Source organism: Cherax quadricarinatus, chromosome 8 (genome assembly GCF_038502225.1).
Source record: "Cherax quadricarinatus isolate ZL_2023a chromosome 8, ASM3850222v1, whole genome shotgun sequence".
NCBI lineage: Eukaryota > Metazoa > Arthropoda > Malacostraca > Decapoda > Parastacidae > Cherax > Cherax quadricarinatus.
The window spans coordinates 62,305,342-62,314,944 of NC_091299.1; the positions used below are offsets into that span (position 1 = coordinate 62,305,342).

At 46.7% G+C, this 9,603-nt stretch overlaps 1 protein-coding gene across 3 annotated transcripts in view; it reads right to left on the reverse strand.

Annotated features, from left to right (window-relative positions):
• LOC128685297 (rap guanine nucleotide exchange factor 2) overlaps positions 1–9,603 on the reverse strand; it is an 832,363-nt gene that overhangs the window by 304,490 nt on the left and 518,270 nt on the right. Inside the window, exon 2 of one of the 3 annotated variants that reach the window (XM_070083070.1) lies at positions 4,257–4,994. The exons of the other annotated variants lie outside the window; for them this stretch is intronic. The gene's annotated coding sequence lies outside the window, so the exon portion shown is untranslated. The remainder of the gene's footprint in view (positions 1–4,256; positions 4,995–9,603) is intronic. 3 annotated transcript variants of the gene reach the window in all.

Sequence of the window (9,603 nt, forward strand, 5' to 3'; positions counted from 1 at the left end):
TGTGGGTGGTGGTGTGGGTGGTGGTGTGGGTGGTGGTGTGGGTGGTAGTGTGGATGGTAGTGTGGGTGGTAGTGTGGGTGGTAGTGTGGGTGGTAGTGTGGATGGTAGTGTGGGTGGTAGTGTGGATGGTAGTGTGGGTGCTGGTGTGGGTGCTGGTGTGGGTGCTGGTGTGGGTGGTAGTGTGGGTGGTAGTGTGGGTGGTAGTGTGGGTGGTAGTGTGGGTGGTAGTGTGAATGGTAGTGTGGGTGGTGGTGGGTGGAGATGAATGCTGAAGGTGGGTACTGGTGTGGGTACTGGTGTACATGGTGGTGTGGGTGCTGGAGGTGGGTGTGGTGTAGGTGCTGGTGTGGGTACTAGAGGCAGGTACAAGCATGCGAGTGTACTGCTTCCTGTACACTATCTCTACCTTATCAATGGCTGGTGCCAGCCCCAAAGCACCCTCCCTCACACGATAATAAACCACACAATACCCCACCACATCGCATCTTAAATATAAACAAGGCAGTGAGAGGGAAGCGGCCACCACCTTGGCTTCTAACCTACTTCTTTACCTCCACACAAAGTTCCTGAAACACTCATAAACTAAGTAACTGTACGAGTAACATCACTGAAAGAAATGTAATTCACGGGATAATTGTCTCCAACTCAATTAGAGCGAAATCTTCCAGGTTCTCGTAGCAAGTGAACCCATAACGTAATGTTATAAAATACTGACAAGCTGATAATTAAGACACATACTGAGGTGTCAGCTCAGCATGGATACACGTTGCTTCAACACCTCGTGTAAGAAACTCATCCTGGGTGATGGAACACAAACACAAACACTAGTTTTCTTTTCTTTAATTTTCGTAATCTTACTTTCATAGATACCCATAATTTTGTTAAATAATAATATTTTCTTACCACACTACGTGAGTGTTAACTAGGCTCGACTACCTGAAGATTGAGGGACTGATCACCTGAAACTCTTCCTCTCCTTATACTTTCCTGCTATGTATAAGACTGATGAAGCCACTGTGTGGCGAAACGTTTCTTCAATATTCCCATATGTTGCATAAGTGTCTCAATTCTTGTACCTGAAGACTGTTCCAAGGGTCACCGACACCATGGCCGGTCCTAGACCAGGTCTTCTGGTGCTACCCGCACATTCCAACCTATGCACCACAACCCGCCTCATAAGGAACTCGTGTAACTTATGCAGTTCCCTCGTGAAGACAGCTAAGGGGTAATTGATAATTTCCCTTATGTATAAAGGGAAGGATGTTGAAAAGTCTTGGTTTCTTTACGCATGTTATATCAATGTATACCATGCACCCATTGCTCTTGGACTATACAACGGACGGGGATTGAACTCGTGGCGAGTGTTCGTCACGGCCATGCCGACAGGAGATTCATCTGTAGAAACTTGCATTTATGGTCACGGTGGGGGCCTGTGCTAACCTTTCTATGGTGTATAAATATACCTAGCTGAATGAATCTTATTGCAGCCAGCTGGTCCAGTGGCTTACGCGCTGGCCTGGAGTTTTACGACTCATTCGCCGCGAGTTCAATCCCTCCCCCTATGCTCTGTTTGCAATCGTGTATATTGAACCGTCTGTAGAACCGATGCTGTCGTCGGGAATAATTTCGGTTACTTGGAGGTTAATCCGGGGATGAACGCCCCCGCGGCCCGGTCCATGACCAGGCCTCCCGATGGATCACGGAGTGCAGGTTTGGGATCAATCCCTCCGAAATTTTCAAGATGAAAATTATGATGTATGTTTCTCGCCTATATTCCAGGGAGTACACTTCAATGACGGGTCTCTGTAGAGTCCCAGTTCTGGAATATCGTCTGCCTTAACAGCGACTATTAATGTGCTACAAGATTCTAGTTTAGGGAAAGCCAGTGTCAATATTATTGACTTGGATCTTTTGTGTTTGTGATAAAAACACAGCAGTAACAACAAAAAAAGGCACAATACCGTGACTGGAACGATACACAATTAACCCGCACATAGAAGAGAGGAGCTTACGACGACGATTCGATCCGACTTGGACCATTTACAAAGTCACACTGACTGTAAATGGTCCAAGTCGGACCGGAACGTCGTCGTAAGCTCCTCTCTTATATGTGCGGGTTATTTGTCCACAGCAATGATACCTGCAGGTAACATTACAGCATCACTCTCACAGTGCCTCGCATTCCTCTTCTGCTCTATCTCGTACATTACTGTTAGAGTTCTCAAACCTTAAGTTTATACTCGTTTGTACTCTTTCCTCCACCATAGCACCATCACACCCTCCCTCCTGTTTAAGAACACCATCCTTTGAGTAAACATCACCATAATGACAGTACAGTGAAGCAATACTTACAGAAGACAAAACAGTATAACACAAACACTTGGCACTACACTCACGATATCAACTTTAACATGACCAATATTTAATGGCAACAAATCCTGCATATTTTTATGAAATATTACCAACATCAGTTACCAACCTGTTAATGTGTTTATGGTGCTGCATTCTATATTCCTGTATTCCATAACATTGTAAGATACACTGTCAGTGTTTACAATGTACTTCATACTGCCAGACGACTCCGGCTCCACAGTCCTGCAGTTATGGTTCAATAATTTTCCTGACCTATGTAACGTATAATTTGTGTTTATAACTAATCAATCCCAAATCCCTAAACTATAATCCTGGCTAACAAAACAGCGAGATGTCTGTCAGGAAGGTGGCTTCTTGTACAACCTTCACAACTACCACACTGTGTGTACTACCTTCTCAACTACCACACAGTAAAACACTGACAGTGTTACACTGAGAGGCAGTAAAACACTGACAGTGTTACACTGAGAGGCAGTAAAACACTGACAGTGTTACACTGAGAGGCAGTAAAACACTGACAGTGTTACACTGAGAGGCAGTAAAACACTGACAGTGTTACACTGAGAGGCAGTAAAACACTGACAGTGTTACACTGAGAGGCAGTAAAACACTGTCAGTGTTACAATGAGAGACAGTCAAACACTGACAGTGTTACACTGAGAGGTAATCAAACACTGACAGTATGACAATGAGAGGCAGGTCAATGCTGACGTATCCATAACGTTGTGACTAACTTCAACACCTAGTTAAGGTCAGCTGTGTATGAGCACTGAAGGCTCATCTAAGTGACTTGTGAATCTTTGGACTTAACGCTGGATTCACAGTCCAGTGTAGTGAAGGTGACCTTGTGGCCTTACCTGCACGTGCTGTTGTTATCCACGAGGAGCTGGATAACACTCAGACATGATGACCGCTCGTTATGCAAGACCAGAACAGATGATCTATCTTGCAACCTTGTTCAGTACAGACTGCAATCCACAATCTCATTCAAGGTAGTTAGGGATCTGACATAGGCAGAGTGGTAGTGGTAATAGACTAGATCATCCTGAGTCAATCACGGGTTATAGAGTCAATAATGTATATACCTGGAGAGAGTTCGGGGGTCAACGCCCCCGCGGCCCGGTCTGTGACCAGGCTTCATGAGTGGTAAGGAGCCACAAAGATAACTTTCACACCACTACTGAGGATGCTGGAATACTTTCAACCAGGTGTCAGCTAAGACATCAGATTGGTAAATGACCGGTAGCCTGTATACTTAGTAGAAATGCAGACCTGTCCAAGGGAAGAGTTCACATGTAAGCAAACACTATAACATATTTATTAGAAAACGTTTCGGTCCTGGGACCTTGATCACTTCTAACATGTTAGAAGTGATCAAGGTCCCAGGACCGAAACGTTTTCTAATAAATATGTTATAGTGTTTGCTTACGTGTCTTTCTAAACCAACTTGTCGGTATTTATTACCAAGGTTTATACCAAGAGTTCACATGTAAACCTGGGGTGGCTGGAGTTTACAAGGGAACAGAACATACCTTTGATATACCTTTGAAGAGTTTCGAGAGTTTAGCTACTCTCGGAGCCCGGCCATGGGCCAGACTCGTCTGGTACTCGCCTGGTCAACCAGGCTGTTCACGACAGGAAACGTCTCGCCACAAGTGGCTTTTTCAGGCCTGAAGAAGGCACTCGTGGCGAAACGTTTCCTGAAACAAATGTTCTGAAGTGTATATAAGTATAATTTTCCACATCCTGTCAGTATCACCGTAACATTCATAAGAGAATAAGGAGGAAAAGTGCTGTAGGCCTACTGGCCTATACTTGGTAGGTCCCTCTCAAACCCAAACCCTGTAACATGCAGGGAGGAGAACATACAGGGTTGTACCTACCATGAGGAGAGCTTCCTGGATGCCGGGGGTGTGTCTAGGGCGGCGGGGTCTTGAGTGGTGCGAGAATCACTCAACCGACGCTCACGGTGAGAGTTCCATCGCTTGAGGATGGTGCTCACCCTCAAGGAGGGGTCTGACCCCAGACAGGTAGTGGTGCTCACCCTGAGGGAGGGGGGTGACCCCAGGCAGGTGGTGTGGGTGCAAGCCCCCGTCACCTGCACCTTGGGACCGACCCCCCCTCCTCCCTCAGCGGTCGCATGCGGTGCTTCTGTCTGAGAGTGTTCCTTAAAACTGAGGCGGCGGACCCGGGGTTGGCGGCTGGGTGCGGCCATCAGGTCCCCTTCCCCCCGCGGCGGCCGCGTCCTCAGCGCCGTACATGAGTTGCGGCGCCGCAGGCGGTGTCCGCCGCTGTATTTCATCATCTTGAGGACTGACCAAGGATTTATCTGCTACTCTGGCCATCTAAAACGTTTCAAAGTTACAGGAATACACAGCAGTGCCTGGCCCCGGAGGCTTACGTCAACGTTCTGTATGTGGCACTGTAGTGGAGGCCAGTCATGGCGGGGTGGTCGACACTGTGCTAACAACACACACATGGGCGGCACTGATACACATGGTCAAACACGCATCATATCATCATCACACATGGCCGCTACCCCAACACAATATAGCTCTACTCAACGCTCATGACATCGTTGCAATAACAATCTCGTTATTTCGTTACCTGTATTAATTCCACTACGATAAAGCCAATGATTAGTACCTGAAAAGCGATTTTGGTATTATGTAGGTCAGAAAACGCCAGTGCCTGCTGACACGGGGTGGTAGTCAGGTGACTAGTTTAATGGTCAAAAGGCTCCTGAGTTTCCCTGTCTCCTAATATCATGTACACTATGTACATCACTATGCTGTGATGGATATGTGGGCCAGTGGGCCACCAGCAGTAACAGCCTAGCTGACCAGGCTAGCACCAGACGATCCTGGCCCATAGCCGGGCTCCGGGAGTAAAAAAGACTCGAAACTCTTCAAAGGTATATCAAAGGTATAAAGAGGCAGAGGTCACAATGAGATATATGCCAGCTGGTGGGCCGAGTCTTCTTGGATGGAAATATTCACCAAACAACAAGTAATCAATGACTTACCACCTCCCCACTAACAAGTCAGAAGGCCACAGCACACCCGAGGTGTGATGTGCCCTCCAACCACATATCTAGACGATCTAGGGTTTAATAACGCTACTAGATGATCTAGGGTTTAATAACACTACTATATGATCTAGGGTTTAATAACACTACTAGATGATCTAGGGTTTAATAACACTACTAGATGATCTAGGGTTTAATAACACTACTAGATGATCTAGAGTTTAATAATGCTACTAGATAATCTAGGGTTTAATAACACTACTAGATGATCTAGGGTTTAATAACACTACTAGATGATCTAGGGTTTAATAACACTACTAGATGATCTAGGGTTTAATAACACTACCAGACGATCTAGGGTTTAATAACACTACCAGACAATCTAGGGTTTAATAACACTACTAGATGATCTAGGGTTTAATAATGCTACTAGATGATCTAGGGTTTAATAACACTACTAGATGATCTAGGGTTTAATAACACTACTAGATGACCTAGGGCAATGCTACTAGATGATCCAGGGTTTAACACTACTATATGATCTAGGGTTTAATAACGCAAATGTCGACAGCCATTTCTGTCTGCTAGTTTTATATTCCGCAGCACTCCGGTGCTGCCCTCTCTAGGCCTACCCAGGTCAGTGGGTCGCTGGGCCCACTTGCTCTCACTTCACAGCCGACTGACTCCAAAGGTACAAGTGCTCCCCTCCACGGACTGGCTATGGGTCATTCCCTCACTTTGCCCGTTGTGTACTCATTCCTATCCAGTTAAAGCCAAACTACTCCACCGCCGTATCATTGCTACCTATGCTACCTCCATCGGCACTAAACCGCTGTTCAACAGCTAGAACAGCAATAACAGTGGTGGCAGCGGTGGGATTCTGCCGCGTGGAGTCACTTACAATTCTCGAAGAAATTCCGCAAATTTCGGCTAGATCCTGCTTGTACATGTGTCTGGATTCTGAAACGTGCAGATACATCAGGATAACTCATTGAGATATGGATGTTTCTAGTGTAGGGTGATGAAGTGAACACAACTTCATTCCATTTCCTTCCTCTCTCCCGGCAAACACACTTGCTGCGACCACTGCTTCCCAGCAATGTGAACGATATGAAACTTGGTAGCTCTGCTGAGCGGGGTTCAATGATAAAGGCTTCGGAGCCTTCTTACTTTATTTGCAAAGTCGTGATGGGTACACAGGCTTGTGTGTTTGTGCCCATGGCCTGGCATGCCCGCGAGAGAGAGAGGAGTTAGTCTAAGCATCCCCAGACTTATTTCTCTACATATAACTGCACTCTGAAGGTCTGGAGGTGAAGTCAAAGAAATCTCGATGGGAATCGTAGCAGGTACGATTCTGCAGAACAACTATGAGCGGCGACCACAAGAGCTTTCTGTACAAGGGGCTCATATGCTCAGGGCTGACTAATATCAGCTGTCAAATGTGCTGGTCACACCGGGTGACAAGTAACACAGTGGTGCTACTCTGGGGTCTGGGCTCAAGACCACACTGGACACACAGAAAACTTTACACACACCCACATTACAACATGGCTTAAACTAGCAAATGATGCTTTTCTGTGCACAAAATTGACACTAAGCCATACACTAACATGTGAGAACACTGAGAGGAATTAACTAACACAACATATATCTTCTCTCAATCTTCTCGACAATACTGACATAATTACTGAAACACTCAATGTGACATCATGTGATGTCAGGCGTGACGTCACAAGGTGACAACAGACATCTCAAGGTGACATCAGGCAGACATCGTGACGTCATGAAGTCGGGCAGCAGCAGACCACAGCATGTGGCCTGGGACGTCAAGCTTGGTAACTCACGTGGCTTCATCCACACCCCACGTGGCGTCGGGATCCACGTGGCGTCGTGATCTATGTGGCATGCTGATCTACGTAGCTTCGAGTGGCCTCAGGCACTCGGATACACAGCTCTGGCAATGAATTCACATGGAAAACAGCAGACAACACAGCAGAGGGAGTGGGTACATGGTGGTGGAATGTGGTGGTAGGCTGGTGAGGTGTGAGTGAGTGGCGATGGTGGAGGACCACGCCTACCTTCCTCACCCATACACATGTGGGAGAAACCCACACTGGATGCTGAAATCACCACAAAACTCACCTCTGACTTGCTGAAATAGCTGTGCTGAGCTGAACAACAGCAAAACATACAAGTGACACTGAACACGTGGCTTGAGAAACAGCATGGGACACTAGCGTGGGGTCTAAACTGGGCTGGCTTAGGGGCTAAGCCAACTGGGTCCCCACGTGATTAATCTGGGTAGAGCTTATTGGAGGAAACTGGGAGGAACACAACACATAGACAGCGAGATGGACGCAGTAGCATAGCAGGGAAGGTTGTAGGAGGAGGCAGGTGTGTACACGTAGTCTAGGGTATCAACCAACCCCAGAGCTGCCTCGTGGTCACGCATGGAGCCCAACGAAGCCAGCACACTAAAATAACCTCACCTCTACTTCTTGTAGCTGAGAAGGGCATAGGGACGCTGTAGAAGGCAGGAGAAAGGTGCTGGAAAGTGTTGAGGAGCTGTAGAGAGGACGATGAAGTGAACATGTGACGGCTAAGGCTGGAGATGATGCCATGATGCCTATGTCCAGATTTTGTGGGAAAAAATCTAGGACGAAGATCTATCTCAGGCCCCGTCAAGACGCTGGGAGTAACAGATAACTCTTTAGGCCAGCAGGTGCATTAGATGACGACGAATGATGTTGACTGACGTCGACCGATGTTGACTGGCGTCGACCCCTCCACCCCGAGTAGGCTCACTCTGCCGTTGACTCCGCTGTCACAATTCCATAGACATAGTATTATTGTAGGTATGTGCACCCAGTGTCTCTTTTAAAGCCTGTATTACGGTCAAGGCAGTGCCGCCCTTCGAGTCATATGTCACACCTTAGGAAATGCTACCGTCAGTCATTGTTTGCAGATGTGAGGGTGCAACAGCGTTCGTAGATGAGTAGTCAAGCCTGATGTTCAGCCCTGCGGACAACCTGTATATAGAAGATTTTAGTTCCAGTGCTGACGTCTCCGGGCTCTCTCCTCGACGAAGCTGCGCAGGCAAGCCAGTTTTCTCTTCCTCCAGGATGGGAGAGTTTTTTTTTTTTGCGTCTTGCATTTTATGTCCATCTTTTATTTACAAGTGAGCAAAAGCCAGTTCCTCCCTGGGGTAGCTAGTGAAAGTAATTCTTTCACACCTACAGGCCCACCAGTATTGTCGTGTCTGGACGAAGCAAGGTGTGTGGCCGAGCAAATGTCGACAGCCATTTCTGTCTGCTAGTTTCATATTCCGCGGCACTCCGGTGCTGCCCTCTCTAGGCCTACCGAGGTCAGTGGGTCGCTGGGCCCACTTGCTCTCACTTCATAGCTGACTCGAAAGGTACAAGCGCTTCCCTCCACGGACTGGCTATCGGTCATTCCCTCACTTTGCCCGTTGTGTACTCACTCCTATCCAATTAAAGCCAAACTAGTCCACGGCCGTATCATTGCTACCTGTGCTACCTCCATCAGCACTAAACCGCTGTTCAATGGCTACAACAGCAATAACACTACTAGATGATCCAGGGTTTAATAATGCTATTAGATGATCTAGGGTTTAATAATGCTATTAGATGATCTAGGGTTTAATAATGCTACTAGATGATCTAGGGTTTAATAACGCTACTAGATGATCTAGGGTTTAATAATGATCTAGGGTTTAATAACACTACTAGATGATCTAGGGTTTAATAACACTACTAGATGATCTAGGGTTGAATAGCACTACTAGATGATCTAGGGTTTAATAACACTACTAGATGACCTTGACAAGGATGACTACAAGAATGTGGCTACTCTTGTTCCTGCCTAATAAATACACAAGAACTCAGCAGAGTCAACAATGGTTTTATCTATAAAAAGAAAGTAGTTCTTAGGCGTGACAATGGAAGATAAATGTATTTAGCTCCCTGAAGTAACTGTTACTTTAAGACTGTTACAGGGATCATCGTCCCAGCGACCCGGTCTTGGACCGGGTCGATGATCCCTGGGATGATGACCCGTCAGTCAGGCTGTGGTGGAGGTATACAAACCATACACAACTTCAAAAAAACAGGTAAAACGAGACGAGGAGGAAAGGTTATACATGAGTAGTCTGGTCCTGAGTACAACTTGAGTACATCCCACTT